The sequence below is a fragment of the Trachemys scripta genome, chromosome 13 (assembly GCF_013100865.1).
Source record: "Trachemys scripta elegans isolate TJP31775 chromosome 13, CAS_Tse_1.0, whole genome shotgun sequence".
Lineage (NCBI taxonomy): Eukaryota > Metazoa > Chordata > Testudines > Emydidae > Trachemys > Trachemys scripta.
In genome coordinates this window covers 30,277,143-30,302,428 of record NC_048310.1, presented here as the reverse complement: position 1 = coordinate 30,302,428, position 25,286 = coordinate 30,277,143, and the positions used below count along the sequence as shown (strand labels likewise).

At 38.7% G+C, this 25,286-nt stretch overlaps 1 protein-coding gene across 1 annotated transcript in view; it reads left to right on the top strand.

The window, feature by feature from the left end:
- Window positions 1-25,286, top strand: part of TOX3 (TOX high mobility group box family member 3) — a 90,021-nt gene that overhangs the window by 26,901 nt on the left and 37,834 nt on the right. The window lies entirely within an intron of this gene.

Genomic DNA, 25,286 nt, shown 5'->3' with positions numbered 1-25,286 from the left:
AGAACAAACATTACAAACCATTGATTTGGGCAATATAAATAGATTCACATTCAGAATTGGTTCCAAATGCAATTGCAAGGATCATATCAAAACAAACTTGATTTTTATTTACAGTTTAAAAGAATAAGCAAAATACAGGCTTCTTAAATTTACCCATGTACTTACTGCAAGAAATCACAACATCCTTAAGAATGTCTAAAAGAAGTATTTGTGTTTCTACCCATTAGACATATCAGTTTGGACAGTAGAAGCATGCACACTGTAATCCAAGAAACCAATCATAATTTTAGAATGCTGGTGCCCTAACAGGTCAAGTGGTACACCCCGTCTGTGTTCTGGGCCAACTTCAGGTCTGTAATTTTAACAAGAAAGGAAAGGAAGAAAATGCAACTCCTGTGACCATGCTATGATTTATTTCATTACAAGACAATTCTCAGCCACGCCAGTTTCCTCAGGTTTTTCCTTTAGTCTCAAAAACCTTTCAGGATCTTAGTGTCATCTCAGAGGAGGGAAATAAGAGCTTCTGGCACTGTAAAGCCAGAGACTTCCTCTAAAGGAAAACTGCACCCATTATTGGCTTCAGATTTCAGTGACGCCTATTTGCAGATCAAGCCAACCAAAATGAAAGTAAATAGGAGATATACACGCATATGTCAGGTTAAAGACAAAAAGGGTTGTTGAATTATCTCCTCTTGGACATTTCCTTCTATCCATTCCCCACAAAGTTCTGGAATAGAAATAAAGCTTCAGTTTACTTTGTTAGGAGTTCTCAGTAGAGGAAGGTAAGACCAACAACCTCCACTGGCATAAAACTGGATTAAACAGTAGTGAATCACCTATGTATCTAGGTAAGGATCCAGGGCCTAAATCTTTCAGGAATGATTTTTATCTCCGACCAGTATTACATCAGTGTAACTCCACTAACTTTGATAGAGTCCCTCCCAGTCATGAGGCAAGAATCAGGATGTAAAACTCTCTAGCTCATTGTTAAGATGTAACACCTTTAAAATTGTAATTCTGTAAGGAGAATCATGAAAAGAAATTACGTATTTGTGAGATGATTCAAAAATACATAAAGAAAGGTTGAGGCTCACCTGGCCGTAAATGTCCTATGATGAGAGAGGAACAAAAGCTTTACATATTATGTGACTGAGGTCAATGAAGTTCTGTACCCAAAAAAACCCCAAAAAACAATCAAATGACTTCTTGTATCCAGGCTATTCTGTTCTGCTCATTGGGGTTCTGTAATATTGAATGAACTGATTCACCGAAAAATGGCTCTAGCCCTTAGAAGAGGTTATGACACACTTGCTAAACCTTTGAGTGTGAATGTATTATGTAGCTGTTAATTTTCTGATTGGTTTAACAAACTAATTAAGGAGCCTAGCACAAAGAAGTGTAGAAAAGATTAAAAAATTAGTATTAGTGATTTTAGCTGTCAATTTCCTGTATATTCATGCTTCCATGGATATTGTCACCTTTCCATTCCCAAATTTGGCATATAATTTGGTGGCCCTCTTTGTATTAGACCATGGCCCGGTGGTTTAATTTCCATGGTTGGCTTGGTCCTGTTGTTTTTACTTTTTTGGGGGCTGGTCTTGGTTAAACGGTTAAACGACTTAACACATCAAAAATCCTTCTTCCAGCAATCCTTAGACTTTTCCTCACAAACATTACAAATTCAATCTCGCAGATTTACCTTCTGTGGGATAGTGAAGTATTATTATCCCCAATTCCTAGACAGGTAACTGATGCAGAGAGAGTAACTTGCCCAGTGTCTCACAGGTATTCTGTTAGAAACTAGGAACAGAACCCAGTTCTCTTGAATCCACTCTAGTGGTTTAATTACAATATCATCCTTCCTCTCCTACTAAAGCATCTCTGGAAGATAAGGTTAATAAATTTCCCACCAAATTAACTAAATATAACTTTAACAATATCCATGGAATGTTACGTATAATTCTGGAAACCCACCCTCCACTTCCCTTCCCCAGATGATTTCCTTGCACGTAACCAATTAAATGATCAAATTGAGAAGTCTTTACAGTGGAGAAGAATCTCACTGGTCTCTCTAGGAACTTTGTCTGAGTAACAAGTAAAAATAAGGGCCCAGTTCTAAAAACACTTATTGCTGGGAATAGTGATTACTACCATAAAGCAATCCCATAGATCACTCTACAGCAAATCGTCTCAAACAGATGTGAGTAATGGCAACTTGAACCAGACAAATAAAAATTCACAGGAGGACGTTCCCTTTGTTTTGATCTTCTGAGAAGCAGAATAGACACGTAGGTGCCTAATCTAGACCTAAAATAACTCAACAACTACACACTGTTCAAAAAGTTATAAATGCAAATTCTCCAGACACTGATTTCACTGAAAAAAACAGGACCTTTTTAGCATCAGTAAACTTGCAAGGAACAAGAGGTATCTGTTTTTTTCATAACGTTCTTTTACTTTGTTTTCTTTACCCTTTAGACTCGCCACAGCTCTTTGAGATTTTTTTAATTTTTTTTCTTTATTCTTTTTACCTCAAGAGAAGAATTTGCAATCACTCAAGAACATCAAAACCTATTCCTTCAGCTTCAAAAAATAAAAAGGTGCTTGAACTACAAAGCATGCGCTGACTCTGAAAAGACACATTCAGTAATACACACAAATGGCTTTACACTTACACAAATTCAGTAATAAAACAAAGACTTCACCTTAGTATATAAACCGATGCATGTGCATGTACACTTTGTCTATATAGGCTTGAAAATCCAGGCCTGTGTTTATAATTTTTTCCGTTTGTTTGTTTAAAGGGTACACTCAGCACTACAGACAACTAGTAATTTTTAGCAAAATGTATACATTTTTCTTTGAGAAATACAGAAATGGATTCAATATCCCATTAAATTAGTCACTTTATCTAGTATTCCAAATACAACCATTTCAAATGAGACTGTGGTAGCACCTCAGGTTTTTTCCATGAAAAATCCTTGTTTGAGTAGCAGTAATTTTAAGATAATGAACGATTCATCTTCTACTTTGTCCAAATGATTGGTTAATAAAAGCTTGGTCATTTTGAGCTGTTGCCAAAGTTCTGGATAATTTACAAAGTCTCAAGTTTCTAAGAGGTAAGTACCAAGAGGAGTGCCTTTGTTTTTATGCAAGCTCTGTTCATTATGGAATTGAGCACAGTGTTCCCCCAAACAAAGAGGATACAAAAATACTAGTTTGAGTGAAGCAGATTCAATCATTCTGCGGCCCTAAAGCAACAGATATTTTAGTTCTTGTGTTTGAACATTGCCCAGTGGACATGATTACTTCCAGCCAGGGGTACAACAGCAGCTAAAATAAGTTATCTAAGGGCTTGTCTTCTGGTACAGCGCTACAGTGCTTTAGTGAAGATGCTACTATGCTGATGGGGGAGCGTCTCTTGTCAGACTAATTAATTCACCTCCCCGAGAGCCGTTAGCTATGTCAACGAGAGAAACTATCCCATTGACAATAGCACTGTCTACATGCAGAGGTAAGTCGGTATAACTATGTCACTCAAGGGTATTGATTTTTTTCACAGTAATATCAATATGTCTGTAGTGAACACCTGCCTAAGATGGCAATGATAGCTTAATACCTCAAGGCTTTTCTATTGCTGTTGACTATACCAGAAAATCTGCAAATAGGAGTTCCATTATAAGAATTGTCTTGGCAAGTTTAACTTTCAGTTCCAAGTTGGGGAGCGCACTGTCAAGAGAGATCAGTCGGGTACCATACAAGGAGAATGGTCAAAGGAAGAGAGGACAATGATAGACATTTTCTAGTTACTTGCTGTGTCTTTTGATCTTCCAGCTCCAAAGAGCTGTCTTTGCTACAGATGTTAATAAGAATGATTTATCAGTGGTAGTGTATTTGAATGAAGCAGAAAAGGTCAGCAGCAATTCTTACCAAACAAGAGTCCTTCCAGATTCTGTTCTGGACAGCAAAATACCTATTGTCCATAAAAGCTGTATTTTTGGAATGTACATTAAACAAGAATGTGGATTAGCTGTGTCATTATTTGTTCATTTGGGGCTGCTCAGGGAGTATTCAAAATGAGTAAGGGAGCTAGAATGGGGCCCCATATTGCAGACAGCACGTGTCACACATGAAATGCACAGGGGGCTCCAGAGGATACATTTGTCTAAAAATATTAGGTATTTTTTTTTTCTGTTTCAATTTATTGTAAAGGGCCTGTGACAGAATTTACTGGCACAGTTGACTATTGGTGGACTTCCTAGACAAAAATGAGTTTGTAAAGTCACTGTTGATTTTTCTGTATCTCAGAATACCCTCCTTTTATGGTTAAATGGTTCTTTAGAAGTTGAGCTTTTCTCCCTTTAAATTTTTAACCCTTGTTAGCCTTAGGGAATGCAGCTGGGGGTGGGGGATCCCTTTACCCTGACAATCCCCACTTACTGAAATGGACCCTGGGGGTTGTTCTGGAAACTGGCGCAACTTAGGGTGGGTCTACACTGGGAACTTACATAGGCATAGCTATGGGGAAAAACCCACACCCCAAGAGATGCAGCTATGCTGACCTAACCCTCACTGTAGACCATGCTAAGTAGATGGAAGACATGGCTGCTGTAGCATTTTAAATGAACAGTTACCGTTACGTTACTCTGGGTTGGCAGGCCAGATTGACACAGATTGGCCTACAAAGGTAGTTTAAAGATGCCTTTGTGCCCCACCTTCCTGAGCTGTGCTGGGTGTTCCTCAGTCCCAGCTTGGAGTCCGAACTGTAAAGAGGGAATTTCTTGGCCACTAAAGGTTAATTAGCTCCTTTTCAGAGATGCTATTGGCTATCCACCTATCTGGATTGCTACAATGGACATGTAGTTAAGGAGTGTAGCTAAGGAGCAGAAATTCAATTTATAGGCAAACGTTAGGTTTCCATTCCATTCCATTAAAAATTGTGTCAAAAATATGACTCCACTTTTAAAAATAACAACAATATGGTTCATACTCCAGTTCTGATTTGTTGGGGGTTTGCTATTCTATACACAGAATCTGCCTACACTTCAAAATTCTGTTACCAGATTTCACTGAAAAAGCTTTCATTCTTCCCATGTTTATCAATCCTTTAAAGAAGAAAGAAGGAAATTTTGTTCTTTCCTATGCAATGGCAACGTATAAGGTCAGCTCCAGTTTTTACCAAAGACAGTGACTTTGGTGGGGTTGCTAGTGTGCAGTATTTGTCCCAGATTCTAGATTAGTTTGGAATAAGTTATGGAACCAATTAATTATAGTGCAACCTTGCATACTTTTTTTGAACTAAATTTACTAGTTTCTAAATGGATTCAGTATCACATTAGAATCTTCCAGCTTAATTTGTTAAGTGCAAGAACCACTGCACTGTAATGTCAAACTTTAAAGGCCCAATTTTGAACAATATGGGAGCATAAATGTGCATGCAAAAAATTAGCATGCAAGTACAAGCCAATTTGCAGATGCAGCTTACCCTGGTTGCACATACAAATTGAATATTTGCCCATGCAAATGCAGAGTTACAGATCTGTCAAGCTGTAAAAGATTAGTTGGCCTTTTGCTCTAAATGTTTCACCTATTCTCATTAGTGTTCTAATTAACTTATTAACTTATTTTTTCTACCTAGTTTCTCCATGTTTCTGCTTCTGTAACAACCATGTGTAAATCCCACTTGAAAATTTATAGACACTTTTTTTTCTTGATACCACACTCTTTCATATTTAAAAATAGAATAAGAAAAACTGAGGAAGGCAAAAAATACTTACTTTTTTAATGTAATAATTAGTGAAAAGTGCTGTTAAAATGTTACAGCAGAGGATAAAGAACATCTTAACAAAACTTCTTTATATTGTTTTTACACATTAGAATTTCTAAATGTTAATTCTGATGTCTGCTTCATCAGAAAGAAAGTACATGTTCAAAATTTTATGAAAAGACAATATCACACCTTCCTGTAAAATATCAGATGATTTTTTCCATTGTTTATAACATCTGCTGAAAAGAATGCCTAAAGTGCCATGAATATTTTAAACATTTTCACAAATGTATATTCATAGTTCTCTTGAAATGTTACACATCATTATTATTTTCCAAATTAAGTCATTAGCATAGATGCGGAAAATGTTATTTTATTAATTTTCAGTTTGATATTTTTTTCATAACAAGTTTAACCACTGTTTCCACATGTACAACATTGACACAGTCTAGTGAACACACTTGAATTTAGTGTGTTGGGTATATAGGACTCTGTTTTGATGGTTGATAACAATCACGCTGTAAGATATGTTTTTCACTGTATAATGCAGAATACAGGTCACTGTAGGTAAACCTATTTTAATCATAGTTTCTGTGAACATAAATCCATTAACCTGCAGCGATAACCTCACTTTGAAGATTTGACATAAACAATACTGCATTATAAATCGTATAGTTTCATGACTGAACTGCATTTGGAAGGGCATTCTGAATAAAGTTAACAAAGTTATAAAGAAGAAGTTCACTGGAGTTTAACCTCAATTGTCTGCTGTTTAGATACAGCTGAATACTCAAGTTCTGTATAGTGAAACACTCCTTCCATATATGCAGAATCTTCCATTGATGGGTACATAAGCATCATTTGTCCAACATGGCACAATTTCAATGTGCTTTTTTTTCCTTAAGGTGTTTGGCAAATCTTTTTTCAAGTTGCTTCAACAGTGCTCAGTCTAAGAGGCTCTCAAGTTACTCAAATCATCAAAGGCCATAACATTTTTCCTGACCGATAATGGGGATGTAATGGTCGTAGTGTTATGACTACACAACATTGCTGCTTCGTCAAATGATAGTCCCTATTGTATGCCACTCTATGTGCTCATGTGCTCTATGCACATGAGACCAGAAGATTTTTGCTTGCTTGCAGTATCCGTTGGTCTGCTCCTGCTCCTCTCTTTCTTGTGCGCTGAACTGGGGCGTAAGGCATGGTTCAGACTGACTGCATCTCGAATTTCTCTCTGCCACCCATGGACTGAGACCGAACCTCTTCAGTGTCCGCATCTTTTGCTAGCTTACCTATGCTTAAACTCAAGTTGTTTAAAAACTATATTTACAATAGTTATTTACCATCTTTAGCTAGATTATAGTTGTTCAGGACCCTGCCCTCTTTTTTTAGAGATACCTATTATCCCCAAGTCCTGAGTTTCAAGAATTGTGTAGCTTGCCCGCAGCTTTTCCAGTCAGTGACTACTGTGACATATGTCTCTACTATCTCAAGAAAGCCCACATCCTCTGTATGTGCAGCATCTGCCAATCCTTTCCAAGCGGAACCTGTCCAGCCTGTGAGTACAGACTTTGAAGATTCCAAATGGATCATGCTCTGAGACCCCAGTCCAATCATGGCCCATCAGACTACACTGTACCTTGGGCATAGGCCCTGAAAAATAACCCTCCGAGCATGGCAATCTCTGGCTCCAGAGCTGATAGGAGTAGAACAAAGGACTCTTCCAAATGGGTATGAGGAGGCTAAGAAACACTCTCACAAGAAACTAGAGAAATCTGCCTGTAGGTGCTCATCCAAAAAAACCCCCAAAAGAAAAGACTTCCTCTCCAACACTCTGCAAGTCGAGTGAGATTCTCCACCCCAGTATAGGAGTGTTAGGAGATCATAGGGAGTGTATCACTGTATTCACAGCACCAAAATACAAGAGCACCCCAGAACTGGCACTAAATGAAGGAGGGGGACCATCCCTGGGACCAGTGAGGGGAAAAAATGACCGTGTATGCCTCCCACACTGGCTCTACCAACATGGCATGAAAAGGAGTCATATATGTGAAGACCACAGCAACACTGGCTCTCCATAGAAAGAAAGATGCCTGACTCCATAAAATACCACCGGGGTCAAGACAATCCTTTCCATGCAGGGAAGAATCTCAGCTGCCTCAAGAACTAATTGAGGAAGAGGAGGATCTGAATCAGGAAGAATCAGGTTGCCTGGCCTCATCATCTCCACTGCATGACTACAGACACCTTCAAGGTCTACTACTGAGAATCCTACTCACATTCCAGATCCCTCATTAACTACTATAATCCTCCAGAGTGCTGGTCCTGTAGGGTGGCATTCCCAATTAATGAAGCCATCTTAGAACCAACTGCGATGGTCTGGCACAGTCCCGCCACTTGTGCTCCCAGTCTGAAAAGAATGGAGAAGTGCTTTGTGCCATTTAAGGGAGCAGAATACGCACTATGCTCTGAACAGGCTAGTGGTGCAAGCCATTGCTGAAAAGAGCAGATAACCCCACCCTAGAACAATGTTCAGCTTTGTACACTCTTTCTATCACCAAAGGGTGTACAAGCCACCCAGGAAGTGCCAGAGTGTGCAGCACAGCGGACATAATCTCCCACTTCATTCTCATTCTAACTCCAACCTCCTTCTAAGAAATACTCTAAAATATTTTTACGGGACTTCTGAGAGCTTCAAATCAGTCCCTATACCACATCTACGTGTTCAGGACCCTGTTCCCCAGTTTGGTGGCTGCCTAGGCATTTTTTCTCAGGGTTTGCGCCTGATAGGTGATTTCTGGAGATTAATCACCACTGGTTACATCCTTCTCCGTTTCTTTTCAGGGACCTTTTTCATGGGAGGATGCTCAGCCCAGAGGGAAAGGATTTTATTTAAGATACCGGGTATTTCCTTCTTCCCAGGAGGAAGGGAGGATGGAAGCTATAATAGATCTCAGATTGCTGAACATCTTAATCCATTGCTTGAGGCTCAGTATGATCACCCCACCTTCTATAATTCCTTCACTGAACAAGGGTGATTGGGTCACAGCTCTTGATTGAAAGGATATTTTACTTTCACATAGACATCCATCCTGCACACAGGAGACTCCTGAGATTCACTATGGGCCAGTACTACTACCAATACAGAGTGATCCCTTGGCTTTGTAGGAGTGCCAAGGGTATTCACAAAGGTGTTATTGATAATGGCTGCCCACCTCCACTAGCAGGCGTTCACTGTGTTCTCCTACTTTGATGGCTGGTTACTCAGAGAAATCTCATCAGGAGCTATGGATGATTACCCTGTCTCCTACACTCTTTTGGACCCCAAGTAAACATAGAAAAGTCCACTTTAGCTCCCACAGAGAGAACAGATATATTTGGGGTAAACTTAGACACAATCTGTGTCAAGGTATATTCGCCTCAGAGCAGATTCCTGGTTATGAGGAATCTCATTACTCACCTCTGGCTGAGCTCCCAGGTGGCCCAGACAATACTGGTTCCTGAGTATTCTCCAGATGTCCATCTGCCTTATCTCCATTTACAGCTTTCCTCCAGACCTGTTGACTCAAGGCAGAGGCAACATCAAACATTTCAATCAAGCACTCTTTCACCTAATGACGTGATATTTGGATGGAAAATGAACCTACAGAAGTCACGTTTGGTGGTGGTACAATCCATACTTAACAATAGTAGGATGAATGCTTTGAGAAAATACTACACCTCAAAGTGGAAAAGATTTTCCATCTGGTGCCAACATCATTGGAAAACCCCAGAGGATGCCAACATCGTGTCATTTTTGACTACCTTCTCTCCTCCTTAAAAATTCCAGGTCTATCCCTTAGATCTCTGCAGTTTCGCTTCACAACTGTCAGTGTTTTTTACTTTCCAGTGGACAACCATTCAATCTTTGCCTGTCCTATTATAGTATGCTTTCTAAAAGGCCTGGTTAGAAACTTTCTTCCAATAATAAAACCTACCCCAACATGCTCAATCTAATCATATTGGCATTGTCAAGGGAGGAGAAGTGATCTCTTCTCAGAGACTTTCCATATGGATTCCAGGCTGCATTCTGTTTTGCTATGACTTAACACCAATCCATCCCCCACAAAATATGAGGGCCCACTCAACTACAGCCTCAGCTGCATTGGTAGCATCACTTTCTGATGTCTCTGTTAGAAACCTGTAGAGGGGCAACGTGGGGCTCCATTCACAGCTTTGTGAAGTATTATGTCCTAATGCAAATTTCTACTGCTGATGCATCCTTTAGCAGAGCAGTCCTGCAGTCACTGTTACAACAGGTGTCCTCAAACCCATCTCCTCCGCATATACCGCTTCTGAGTCATTTAAAATGGAATACACATAGAGACCATCACTTGAAGAAAGAAAGGTTAGTTACTTTGTCCTGTAACTAGAGTACTTTGAGATATGTGGTCCCTGTCTGTATTCCTCTACCTACTCACCTTCCCTTCTGTTGCATAATTAATCTGGGGGGTAAGTAAACCAGTTTTGTTGAAGATGCTCATCTCAGAAGAACAGAAATGAAAGTTAACAAACACATATGGAGGATTCAGTGTTTCTCAGAATCCACAAGCCAGTTTCTCTTGAGTCTCTCCGTGTTGAGGGTCACCTGCGTGGAGCTGCATTAGGCCAATCTATCCCTGTAATAATCATCGTAACTAGGGCCTTACCAAATTCATGGTCCATTTTGGTCAATTTCACAGTCAGAGGATTTTAAAAATCGCACATTTCATGATTTCAGCTATTTAAATCTGAAATTTCATGGTGGTGTAATTGTAGGGGCCCTGACTCAAAAAGGAGTTGTGTGTGGGGGAGTCACAAGGTTATTGTAGGGGGGGTTGCAGTACTGCTACCCTTACTTCTGCGCTGCTGCTGGTGGCAGCGGTGCCTTCAGAGCTGGGCACCTGGAGAGCAGCAATGGCTGGCCAGGAGCCCCGCTCTGAAGACAGAGCTGCCGCCAGCAGCAGCATAGAAGGAAGGATGGCAGTACTGTGACCCCCCTAAAATAAACTTGTGACCCCTCCTGCAACTCCCTTTTGGGTCAGGACACCTAATTTGAGAAACACCGGTCTCCCCTGTGAAATCCCTATAGTATAGGATAAAAGCACACAAAAGACCAGATTTCATGAGAGGAAACCAGATTTCGTGGGCCATGACATGTTTTCCATGGCTGTAAATTTGGTAGGGCCCTAATCCATAACCATTGTCAGAGGTAGGGATGAGGTGCCCACTCAAGCACAAGAAGAGGCCAAGGCATATAGCCTCACAAGTAGAGACGACAAAGCAAACACTTAGAAACTTTGAGACATCCAAGAAGGCCAGAAGGCCTTAAGTATCCAGACACATTCTAATAATAGGAAATAAATCCTCTGCCATGGCATACTTGAACAGACAGGGTGAACTGATTTCCTCATTTTTCAAAGAGAGAGGCTCAGTTTTCCCCTTTGATATGCATTATACATGCCCATATCAATAGAAACTATCTAATAGCCGATAAACTCAGATGGAATGGAGCTTGATCAATCAGTTTCTTATGAATTCTACATTTTCTTCTAAAAGTCTGGGGAAAATGTTGACAGGAGTTGCTGCTGTTTGATCACTTAAGATATTGTACTGTCAGCAAAGCAGTATTTGGATAGAGGCTAAAATGGAGTCCTCGCTCATGCATACTACAGTATATGCTATAATATGTATTATTTTTATGGTAGTGCTCAGTATGTGCTAGGTGCTTTTCAGACTGACACGAAGAAAACGTCCCTGTCCTGAGATGCTCACAAGATAAGAACATAGAGAAATAGGGGTTGAGCTTGTATTCCGTACTCGCACAAATATTCCTTTTTACTTGGGTAGCTCCACTGGCTACAAAGGGACTATTTGTGTGAGCATAATAGACCTGGAGAGGCTTCTGTTTGGTGAATTTTTCCTTCATCATCTGGTACTGAACTAGATTTAAAAAAAAAAGGAGCTGCTTTTTGTGCGGTAGATTTAGTTAGCCTGTTGAAGTGTCTGCCATGAAAGGAATCTGTTTCATATGCCTAAAAAATTACATCGTTGTCCTTTTCCATTGAATGTGATGACTGTAATGGGGGGAGGGATAGCTCAATGGTTTGAGCATTGGCCTGCTAAACCCAAGGTTGTGAGTTCAATCCTTGAGGGGGCCACTCTAGGGATCTGGGGCAAACATTAGTACTTGGTCCTGCTAGTGAAGGCAGGGGGCTGGACTCAATGACCTTTCAAGGTCCCTTCCAGTTCTATGAGATAGGTATATCTCCATATATTATTATTATAAATACATTTTACTAATGTGCACTTTATTTATGCAATCTTAACTCATGACGAGTAGCACTGCACTTTCACATGTACGTAGTTCCAGGGAGGTAGTAGTTCTTTGGAACTACTCATGTAAGTGTTACTCAACATGAGTGAATTGGATCCCTAGTAGGAAATATATCTGGATACATTTTAACTGATACAGTACTTTGACTGTTTTACGCCAAGTATACAATATAGATACATTTAGAGGATCCTTTTAAGAGAAATGATCAAGTGGTTTGTATGGTAAAGAGAAGGAGAATCTGAAAAATACTGTACATCCAGCCTGACTTAATTGCTGCAATTGCATGAATATCCAAGGTACTTTTGATGTCAAAGGTTTCACTTCCTTTCAGTACCTTTTGCCTTTTTGATTTCCCCTTGTGATCATAAAGCTATAAACATTCTTTCCAGGGGTCCCTGAGAATCCTATTAGTAGCTTTTTATTATAGTGGCAAATTCGTATTGAATTGGTATCCGTTTTCACTAACGCAGAATAATCAGATCCGTGTCATTATTATTGTACTGTTCAAAAAGAAAATAATGGGGGTGTAATGTAAATGTGGTGAAACTCTCTTATTGTGTTAGATTAAGAATGCTGTTCCAGCTCACGTGAAGCAGTGATTGAGTAAGGAAATGGAAGGCACTTCATTTGTGATAAGGTGCCATGTACATCCTTATTTGAATGTGTAATTGTCATTTTGTGGCCAAAAGGGTGATTTCTCCTGCACATATGTGCTTTCTGTGTCAGCCATCATGTTGGTTTTTAGACTTGTGAGCATGATACTGTATATCTTATTTTATGTACAGTGCTGTGATTTCCTTTTTTAAATCATGAGTAGCATTTGATGGTTCTGTCTCCAGAAGAAATACTTTATATATTCTTTTATGTGCATCTGAGCTTTTTAAAAAAAAAGGGGAATAGGGCCTTTAGAGTACATTGTTAGAAAGTACAAGCAGCCTCTGAAGGTTCAAATTTGACAGGGATGTTAGGAGGCAGGTCAAGTGACTGCCTAATGAAGATGAATGGAGAAAATTGCTGGTACAAGAATCATGTGGTGGGTACTCAGCCCAGGTTGTTGGAAAAAGTGTGATGGAATCTCACAGCTTCATTTATCAGTGTCATATTTGGGCTAAAAGTGAGCAGTATTGTTCTCATTTCTCCCAGATGGATAGGTCAACTTTAATATTTATTGCTCTTGTAGAACATTTGTTTGATGTATTTCCATTAGCTAAGCAATAATAGAAAAGCAGTGGAGAGAAACATAAAACAGCTTCCTTCCTCTTCAGTTGAAATACAGCATACACTAATACGTAAGTATTGCTAGGAATGACATTGATATTTTTTATGTTTGATGACATGATCATATATATATTAAAGATTCTTGTAAAAATAATGGAGAAAGCAACATCAAGGAAATATAAATTATACATCTGTTGTAGTATAATTTTTCATCACATAATATTTTCCAGGATTCTGTAGTACATCTTATGCATGTCTGTGCTGAAAAGATAATAACTTCTTTGTTGTATGCTGTTCTCACAAAACAAGGCAAAACCATTGCACTACGGACTGTTACAAGAGCAGAAGCTAATTTTGGTAAAATGCTCATACCAGTTTGGATTTGTCAAATTGGAACAGAGGCGTTTAGTTTTTTTTCCCCTCCTTTGTGTCCTGATAATGTTCGAATTATCTTCTTTAATAGAAGACCAACTAACCATAACCCAGATTGTCTCCCAATATTTTAAGTAAAGAAGGAATTTACTTTTTCCAAAATGGTGGCACGGCATAAAGATCTACTTACCAATGTATTAACTTTTTATATATTTTTATAGTAGTCTGAGCACCAGGCCTAAGGTGTTTGACACATTATTTATATTGTAGAAGGAGCCTAGCTGTTTGTGAAGCAGGTGTTGTGTTAAGTGCAATGCAAACATCCTAGCCATATGTTTCTATAATTTAAATTAATTTGGTACAGTCATACTGTTAATCTTTAGTGACTTGTTGATTGGCATTTTGCAGACATATTTCTGGAAGGCACCCAATACCATTTTCTGCAGTCTTTCTGGCAGTAGCAGAGAGCAACATTTCCACAAATTGGAATCTTGTACCGCACTGGGAAGTGAGCCAAGATTTAAATTAGACAATAACCTCTGCTCTGTATATAGCTTCTATTCTTCAGCTGTAGGGAGAGTGATTTGTTTAATACAGTCAGCTCTGTAGCATATAATAGACTGATATATGAGTCACTCCTTGGCAATGTGTGTTTCTTAAATTTATATAGATTGAACAACTGGTTGGTAATGTACTTAGTTACAGTTGTGCAAACAATAACTATTAGCAGGGCAAAGCAGGCCTGGAAAAACTGCATGTGGAGAGCGTTTATTATTAAGGATTCTGCAGAACTGTTGAATTTCAGAACAATCCTTCTTTTCAGGTGCAGAGGAAGCTATTTCATAAACATGAGTATTGTATGTTACTTTAGAAAAGCAGCAAGAAAAGTTTTTAGCATAATTTGGTGTTTCTTATGCTTTGTGCATATAAATATTGACATTGGAACATAATGTTCCTCAAAAATTAAATTTAGCATCTATCTGTATTTGTAGCTACATAATTAGGTTGCAGTTCTTTTCGGTTTGCCCTTTTCGTTTTTTTTCCCCCCTCTTTGCATGTTAAAATGTATTACTGACAATTGATATCCATGGATGCAAAGAATTCTTTTCTTTCCAAACAGCAAGTCTTTTTTTTTTTTTTTTTTTTTTTAAGGGGAGCTCTTTACATCAAGTCAGTTCATGTTTATTTAAAAGCTTAAAATCATTAGACCAAATCTCACTTTTTGTCCAAAACAAAATTGATTTTGCTAACAAAAATGTGTGGGTCTGAGAGAGAATATTCAGAAATATGCAAATATAGCAGAGAGAGAAATCTGTTTTGAGCGGCTGAACAAAGTAATCACATTTTTACCATTGAAAGTTTATTTAGTCTTAGTCTGAACATTTCTGAACAAAATTGTCAGCTGCTTTTAGTAAAATACTTCTTTTTGTAGGAAAAGGGGTAGTCTTTTTAAATCTGAACTGTTTTTAATACCCTACATTTTCTGCCAGCTCTGCCATTTACAAAATAAAAGTACACTGTAAATATTGAACAATACAGAGATACCTTTCATAACAGTTTATGGTACACTGCACATTCTGGATGGATGCCAAGCAGTAGTTAGTAAAAATTACATGCCAGTCAAAATTATTATAGCAAGTATAACCTGTTATAATGCAGTATCTTATCTGAAAGTGTCAACTTGATATAAGCCAGATCTTTTTCTTTAAACTTAAACTCTTACATGTATAATTCTGCTTGTACTAATCCTAATTCCCTCCCATAGGCTCATTGGAAGTGCAGAATAGTGAAGCATAAACTATCTGGCAGTTGTATATATTTTAATCAGTGCTAATGATGATGTTCCATGTATAGTACATGCAGTTTATTCCTTAGTCAGGGAAGAGTGCTATGCAAACTAATGGCAAGATATCAAAAGAGCTCATCTGCCATTTAAAGAAATGATGGTCAGATTTTCAGAAGAGTTCAGCATCTGACTTCTTGAAAATCTGGCTGATTATGTTGGTCCCTAACTGGACGCTAAGGTATTTTTGAAAATATGGTTCTGAGGGGACATCCTGACCCATTGAAGTCAATGGGAGTTTTGCTATTGACTGTCAGTGCGGCCAGGATTGCAACTCAGCTATCCACTACCATGTGGCACAAATGTACTACTGTGTATGACCTTTCCTTGCGTGCATTAAAAAATCTCTTCCTCATTGCTGGTGCTTGTTTAACATTCTGAATGTTGACAACAATATTTAGATGACCAAATAAGCTATGTGAAGAAACAGTATTGTAAATCCTTTATGCTTTAGAGCAGCACTGTACAAACGTACTGGGTTTGACCTCCCTTGTAGTTTTGGAGGAATACATGTGTTTCTGATCTCTTGTGAAATTTCATCATTGAGATCCTAATAATAAAAGTAGACTAAAGAGGCTGAACTACTGTGGGCCTAACAAGCTGAGCTCAGAAAATGTCCACGCTGTAGCGCTGAAGAAGACAGAGATTGGTGCAGAGCAGCAACCCACCTAGAGCCAGTGATGTGACTGAGACTTCAGAGGTAATGGAGAAGGCCAACAAAGCGCCTATCTTACCTGAAGCTAACCTTTGTAGAAGGCAAGTCTGCAGAGGGGAAACATGATAGCTCACACTCAAGGATGCTGAAAGCCTTCCATAGGAAAGTAAGACTTTGCCACTCCAAAAAAAATCTGTTGTTCAGCTAATCTGTTTCTGAAGCATCCTGTTTAGGCTACCGCTATTTGAAAGGAGTGTAATTGCCATTCACACGTGTGCGCGTGTACACACACACACACACACACACACCCATTTGGTTAAATCATATAATGGGATAGGAATTTCTTCCTGTGATCAAAAGATGATCTGTTTGTACCCTAAGCATGAAAAGTGGTAGCTCTTTCACTTTTTTTGGTATCAAATAGTATAGCTCCAGATGATATTCCCATAATACAATACTGCTATAAACATGTGAATCAAAGATTATTGCTTAATCCATGTGGGCAAATGGCCTCTTTCCTCCTTCCTCACCACTAGCACTACTTGCAGGTGTTTTATTCAGGCTTTTCTTTATTACTCCTTATTTTCCTGCCCGACCCTTGCACAAAAGGTTGCTTGCAGTTTGATTTTCTATGAGTTTTTTTTCTTCTGAGTCGCTTTGAAACCAACCCTGTAATATTACCATTATCAGATTCCCTTGATGATTCATTTGTCCTAGCAGCCCTTAAGAAATTGAGAACTTGTTTCTTCCTCCTCTTTCTCTTAATACTCGCTATTACAGTCACTCTGTACTTAATGTAGAAGAGGGAGGAAAAGATCTCTTATAAAAGTATTTTCATGGAAGGCCAATTTTGATGTTTTAAGAGTGTTGTCTGAAACTTGTTTCACTTTCTGAAATCTCTGCGGGTCTGAGGCAGTGATGCAGGCTTTAGGTTGATGATGCAAGATAAAGAAACAGGAGGAAATAATATGAGGTCACGTCTATGTGTTTTAACGTTTTTAATTTCAGACCAGCTCAAAGCCTCAAGTAGAGATTTGGGTGAGTGGAGAGGCTCTGCCCTTGGGAATACTCACTATTATCCAAATCTTGGGCCAAAAATCCCAATAAAAACACTTAATCTTTATGCACATCTATAAGGAAGTGTCCTTTCCCTTAGGATGAAATAGTCAGATATATACTTTGGCCATTGTTTACTAGGGCTTATATTGCTACCTCGATATAACGCGACCCGATATAACACGAATTCGGATATAACGCAGTAAAGCAGCTCCGGAGGGGCGGGGCTGCGCACTCCGGTGGATCGAAGCAAGTTCAATATAACGTGGTTTCACCTATAACGTGGTAAGACTTTTTGGCTCCCGAAGACAGCGTTCTATCGAGGTAGAGGTGTATTAGAAACCAAGTGTAGCAAAAAAGATAATTATATGGGTTACCTTGTAAAACTTTAATATTTGAAAACCTCTTCACTGAGCAAGGTTCTCAGCCTGGACTTTACATCTGTCAGCTTCTTGTACAACTACCTCTGTGACTTCTTCCATGTGACCCTCTGTGCATGGTATGACCTCCCTGATTTCATCTGCAAAGCTATGACACTGTCCACATTTAAGACCTTCTTGGAGGCCCACTTCTGCCTTGTTGCCTGTAGCAAATCAGATAGACTTACATATAAATGGATTGCTGATGCTCCCCTTCCAACATCCTTTGTCTGCTTGTGTGTCTTTTATTAAGCTTATGAGCTCCTTGGAGCATCATTCTTGAATATTTGCAAAGCACCTAGCACGCAGTGGGTGCTATTGTAAACAAATAATGTATAATAATATTGAGAGGGAACGGTTCCCCAATTGAGAGGGATATTATGAGGGGGGTAGAAGAGCCAGGTGAAAAGGTCTCCCATTTCCCTGGAATGATTTTGGGTGGAGGGTTCTAACTTCGGTCGTGTTCTGCTCATCTGTCTTTAGTGTGTTCATTGTAGGGCCAAAATCATAATGCTGAGAGCTACCGTCGTCATGTTATTAGATGCAGGCTTGTATACAATGAAGTAGAATTAATATGATTTAAAAAGTAAAATAAAATGATTTTTCATTTGATACTGAGCAGTGTTTAATAAAATGGAGACTGTCATCACAGAAAAAATGAAAGGAACTGTAGTGTCAATGTGACTAAGAAATGAGATATTTAAGATTGCGTTCATGTACTTTATTTAGCCTAAAAAGTGGCTTGACTAATCTTCCATTATGATCATTATAAAAAGTCTATATGCGCTTCACTCTCTCTATCAATTTTACATTTAAAACTTGATATAATTTGTTACTGTGTAGTACAGTTGAATCATATTCCAGAATGGAATTTACAATTTTTGCTGAAGTGAGTGAAATTCGATATAAGATTCTAAGGAAAGCTACTTATAGACCAATTGCAGAATAATCACATCACTTTAAATTCATGTGAGAAAATGTTATGGTAATCTTGAATGTAGTGGGATAAAACTATTTCTTGGGATTCTAAGAATAAAATGCTGTCATTATGTTAAGAAATACTTATATTCAATACTTAGCTTATATAAAATGCTAAAATAAACGAGACACCTGATTAATGCCTTGATTGTATTAACTTAGTGCCTTGAAGATGAAGGCCAAACCCCAAATTCATATGATGATGATTGATTCCATATTTTATGGTATTGCTTTTGTTTAGGAATGGTCTCTGAGTTACAGCCAGACTAATTAAAAATAAACAGTTGAAACAAAGTGTATTTAAAGGAAGTGAAGACTAAAGGGTCAATTGATCTACTCTGCTTATGCTGGCCAATAAAAAGGAGAACTATAGAAAGGGGAGCAGGACCAAGCAGACTTCGAAGCCGAAATCTGGCGACACCACTGTATGATTTCTGTCCTCTTTGGAGAAGACATAGCCTCAGTTGGAGTAGCCTTACAGCCATGAGGCCAAATCCAACTCCTGTTAAACTCTTGTAAAAGGCTGCCATCGACTTCACAGTGATTTGCATTGGGCTTGGCGGCCTCACAAAGGGAAGGGGTAGGCGATCCCGGAGTTAGATCCACAGAGTTATGCTTGGCCTTCGCTGCAGGTCCTTTTGTTCCACAGAATTTGAAAGCCACATTCATTCTGTAGGGCTGCAAGTCCTTCTCCATTGAGTAACCTTGCAGAGGTTGGAGTAATTAATTTCCATTCTCCCGTAGGTGGTTCTGTGGGGAGGGAACAATATGGCTCTATCCTTGCTTGTGCTCTTTAGAGAAGTTACAAGGAAGAATGTAATTTAACCTCCTCCTGCTCCTGGACCTCATCAGGAATGAAATTTTATGTCTCATTTGAGCTATTTCTTGGTAAAGGATTTTAGATAAACCAATATTTATTACTGTTAAATACAGAGAACAAATGAAACCTATTATCTGTTTGGTAAAAACTTTTCCCTGTGGGAATTCAGGCAATCCTAAAGACAGAGAAAAATATATGTAATCAAGATGTTTTGCCATGTGAGCAAAGACCTTCTGTTATTTTGCTGTATGTTCCCTTCCTTTACATACAGTCAGACTGATTCCAACAGGCAGACACGTCCTCATGAGATTCATCATTAAAACAGTTTCCCAACTCACCAGTGAAAAATCTCTGAAAAGTAAAATTAGGCTAAAATTAACAAAGCAGTGAAAACATTAAAAACACAATTCTCAAGTTTTAATATATTTTTTTAAAAATGTATTGTCTCAGTAACAGTGGGTCTGTGTGTGTTTATCTCAGCATTTGGTCTTGAAAGTGTTTTAAGTCTCAGGTGGCAACAGGGTGTGATGACAGTGACTGTAGAACTCCTTGAAATAACATCTGTAGATCTTGTTGAGATAATTTTTACATGAAACAGAGTGCCTAATTTAGCTAAGTTTAATATTTATATTAAGCTCTGAAAGAAAAAAAAAGTGATGGTGTATATGGAGGTGCAGATACACTGTCACAAAAACATAGTCCCTGATTCTTTATTCCATTACACCAGCTTTACATCTATATAGCTCTTCAGAAGTCAGTGGAGAAAACTGGTGCTAAAAAGTAGAGAGTCAGGCACAGAATACAAACACATTAGATGGTAAATTGGAGCTCTCTGAACACTTGACAACAAATGCAAAACAAAGATTTTATCTCCGACATAATCTTTGTCACCTTTGGAATGAAGTAAATTAATTTAATGACAGTTAAGAAATAAAATTTGATTATAGAAACTAACTTATTAGATTTAATAATTGTATTCACACAGCTGTGTGTGATGAACAGTGCTGCACAAATCAGCATAAGAGGCCCATAATAGCACATATTGTATTACTTCCAGTGCAAACCAAACAAAACTATCATACTACCGTATATCTCTTTATACAAAGTAACTTATTTCTAGAGTTAGTAATTTTTATAGACTGTACACTTCTTAAAGGAACTGAAAACACTGGTCTACAATTTTTGAGAAGTCGTCTGCTTCAGAGATAAAATGTGCTATTTATTATGTATTTTGATGTGCTGAATTCAAATATGACAATTAAAACAACTGGCTACTGTTTCTAAGATATTTAAGTTTTTACATTTTATGTCTATGTATATTGTGTAGATAGTAGAGTTTTAATCATAAATTGTAAACCTAGGTCTTTTCATGTGTTTATGGTTGCTTTACATGATAATATTTCACCTGTCCTGTTTATGTAACACTTTAAAAATCAGCAAAAGGGTTATATAAATAAAATTTATTATGAAACAAAAGGCAAAAAACTATTATGTACATAGTTTAGTCCTATTCAGTGTCTACTCGGCGCTTCTTGGCTTGTCTCTTGTATTCATTAAATGGAGCATCTCTTGTCACTGTCCAGCAATAGTCTGCAAGCATTGATGGGCTCCATTTACCCTGATAGCATTTCTCCATTGTTGCAATGTCCTGGTGAAATCGCTCGCCGTGCTCGTCGCTCACTGCTCCGCAGTTCGGTGGAAAAAAATCTAGATGAGGGTGCAAAAAATGTATCTTTAGTGACATGTTGCAACCAAGGCTTTTGTATGCCTTGAGGAGGTTTTCCACCAACAACCTGTAGTTGTCTGCCTTGTTGTTTCCGAGAAAATTTATTGCCACTAACTGGAAGGCTTTCCATGCCGTCTTTTCCTTGCCACGCAGTGCATGGCCAAATGCATCATCTCGAAGAAGTTCACGAATCTGAGGACCAACAAAGACACCTTCCTTTATCTTAGCTTCACTTAACCTTGGAAATTTTCCATGGAGGTACTTGAAAGCTGCTTGTGTTTTGTCAATGGCCTTGACAAAGTTCTTCATCAGACCCAGCTTGATGTGTAAGGGTGGTAACCAAATCTTCCTTGATTCAACAAGTGATGGATGCTGAACACTTTTCCTCCCAAGCTCCAATGACTGTCGGAGTGGCCAATCTTTCTTGAGGTAGTGGGAATCTCTTGCACGACTATCCCATTCGCAGAAAAAACAGCAGTACTTTGTGTATCCAGTCTGCAGACCAAGCAAGAGAGCAACAACCTTCAAATTGCCACAAAGCTGCCACTGATGTTGATCATAGTTTATGCAGCTCAAAAGTTGTTGCATGTTGTCATAGGTTTCCTTCATATGGACTGCATGACCAACTGGAATTGATGGCAAAACATTGCCATTATGCAGTAAAACAGCTTTAAGACTTGTCTTCGATGAATCAATGAACAGTCTCCACTCATCTGGATCGTGAACGATGTTGAGGGCTGCCATCACACCATCGATGATGTTGCAGGCTACAAGAGCACCTTCCATGAAGAAGAATGGGACAAGATCATTTTGACGGTCACGGAACATGGAAACCCTAACATCACCTGCGAGGAGATTCCACTGCTGTAGTCTGGAGCCCAACAGCTCTGCCTTACTCTTGGGTAGTTCCAAATCCCTGACAAGGTCATTCAGTTCACCTTTTGTTATGAGGTGTGGTTCAGAGGAGGAGGATGGGAGAAAATGTGGGTCCTGTGACATTGATGGTTCAGGACCAGAAGTTTCATCCTCTTCCTCTTCCTCGTCTGACTCAAGTGAGAATGATTCTGGTGCATCAGGAACCGGCAATCCTTCTCCGTGGGGTACTGGGCGTATAGCTGATGGAATGTTTGGATAATGCACAGTCCACTTTTTCTTCTTTGACGCACCCTTCCCAACTGGAGGCACCAGGGAGAAGTAACAATTGCTGGTATGGTCTGTTGGCTCTCTCCAAATCATTGGCACAGCAAAAGGCATAGATTTCCTTTTCCTGTTCAACCACTGGCGAAGATTTGTTGCACAAGTGTTGCAGCATATGTGTGGGGCCCACCTCTTGTCCTGATCTCCAATTTTGCATCAAAATAAAGGCGATAGGCGTTCTTAACCATAGTGGTTATACTGTGCTTTTGTGATGCAAAAGTCACTTCACCACAAACATAGCAGAAGTTATCTGCACTGTTCACACAAGTACAAGGCATCTCTGCTCACTTTAGCTAAACAGAAATGTGTCCCTTTTATAAAATCAAACACTGACAAATAAGAGAGCACGACACTGTATGATTTCTAGAGCTGATATAGGGCAATTTGTTCAGCAGAGTGATGTAAGCTTTGTTATGATTGCATCATCCATGACTTCTAGGAATAACATGATGCAATTCATATCATGTATGATGCAATACCAGCTTCAGATTGCATAATTCATTGTTTTGCCTAATAAGCAAGTACTGTCCAGATCCAGTCATAGATTTATTCATAGATCCAGTCAAAGATGTATTTTAGTCATTTCTGGTTTAAATTGAGATCCCTTCCCTTTATAACTCACTTATCCTCCGCCATTCCCAAGTCAAGGGTCTTGTATATTGACCCAATAAGCATATCTTGAAAACTAGAGCCAATCAACAATTTTAAGCATCATTTTCGTTCTCAGTGACCCAGAATTAGTAAAGTTTGTCTACATTTATTTCAGAAGCATTTTGGCTGTAGAGCAGTGAAATGGCTATAATTTGAGACCATTAAATATTCCTCATTTTACTGTTCCAAGAGTAGAACAGTCCCATACTTGGCAAAATATCATTAAGTTACTGCTGCTGGCCATGGAATTCGCTGAAGAAGGATTTCAGATTAAATGGTTTGGCTGGAATTAGATTGTCAAGGTGTTTTTTTAATTATTGTTGAAGATTTTACTTGCTGGCTAAAGGCATTTAAAAGTAATTTTAAATATGTTCACTTTAATTGCTTGTTGCAAACTTTTAAATATTTAGATTTGCAAACAGTATGTTTGATAGAGACTGGGAATGTATGAATACAATTTAGTTTACCACTGTCGTCTTCAGGACATTGGAAAAAAGTATTTTGTCTCAATGAGATTTTCTTCCTTTGTTATTTTTTAAAAAATCCAATGTATAAAATCTAGGTTGCAATACTGCAAACACATATGCACATGCTCTACTTTAAAATTTGAGTAGTCCCACTGAAGTCCAGTCAAGCAATTTTTAAAACTATGGTTCTGCATAAGATCTTGATCCTTCAAACACTTATGCATTTGCTTAACATTAATGAACAATTAATGGGACTATTTTTTAAATTTTAAATTTAATGGAGATATCCCATCTCCTAGAACTGGAAGGGACCTTGAAAGGTCATCGAGTCCAGCCCCCTGCCTTCACTAGCAGGACCAAGTACTGATTTTGCCCCAGATCCCTAAGTGGCCCCCTCAAGGATTGAACTCACAACCCTGGGTTTAGCAGGCCAATGCTCAAACCACTGAGCTATCCCTCCCCCCCTAGAGTGCTTAAAGCTGAGCATGTGCAAATGTGATTGCAGAATTGGGGGCAGGGGGTTAGGTAATGCTGTAATTTATTTTAAAAGATTCTACTTGCCTGAACACTGGCATAGTTTCAGTCTAAGTAAGGTATCTGGGTGTAATGGAGTTTTCCCGTTGACTTCAGCATTTCACTCCTGATTTTTGAGCAATGGAGGAGTAATCAAGTTGCAAATACACCTCTATCCCAATATAAAGCGACCCTGATATAACACAAATTCGGATATAACACGGTAAAGCAGCGCTCCGGGGGCGGGGTGGGGGGGGGCTGTGCACTCTGGCGGATCAAAGCAAGTTCAATATAACGCGGTTTCACCTATACGCAGTAAGATTTTTTTGGCTCCTGAGGACAGCATTATATTGGGGTAGAGGTGTATATTACCTGCGGGAGCTCTGTATGTGGATGGCTGGTAGTATAAGGATTGGATATTAACTTCTTTTGGCCAAAAAATCTTTAGAGTAGCTTCTGATATGAACTGTCGTCTTTTTACAAGGTTCTCTAAAGTCTTCCTGTGGGAAATTTGTGGGCATATGCAAATAGGAAATGAATGTGCTTGCAGAAGAAAATGTATTATTCTGTATTTTAACATGTATTTTTTAATGATAATATATCTCACAAAGTTAGAATTAAACTATTTTTATTATTCTGTGCCTTAGTGGATGCCTGAAGGTAAATGAGCTTTCAAAATATATGTAGAAATGCAGGAAGGATGAACTCACGAAGTATACCGTAACCTGCTTGTTGACCAATGACCTAGTACTTCCTGCAAATACACACAAATGCTCGCTTTTGATGACGTGATTTTTACTAAACCAGAGGGCTGTTAACCATTGCATAATAATTCCAACATCCCTTCCTCACCATGCCTCATTGTATGTCCTGCCTGACTTCTTCAGACCCCAACTGAACACCAGTTGGTTATTTCTCATCTAACACTCTTACATCCTAAACGTCCAAGTTTCTCCATGTTGAGCTGCAGTGGCTTGTCTACTCTTACACCCATCACCCATAGCCTTTGTTGTAATTTACAATTTACTTATTTCAGAAGTTTTGCTATCTTGCAAGACAAAGTACTGAGATTTGCAGGGTCTGCAAGCAGCTACAATATCCAGAGTGCCATTTTGGATTCACTCTGAGATGGAATTGACATCCCCTTTGATTTTTCTTGATTATTTTTCAAGGATTTGGGTCAGATTTTGAACTCAGTTGTAACAGTGTAAATCCCAAGTAACTCCACTGAAGACAAAGGATTTACTTT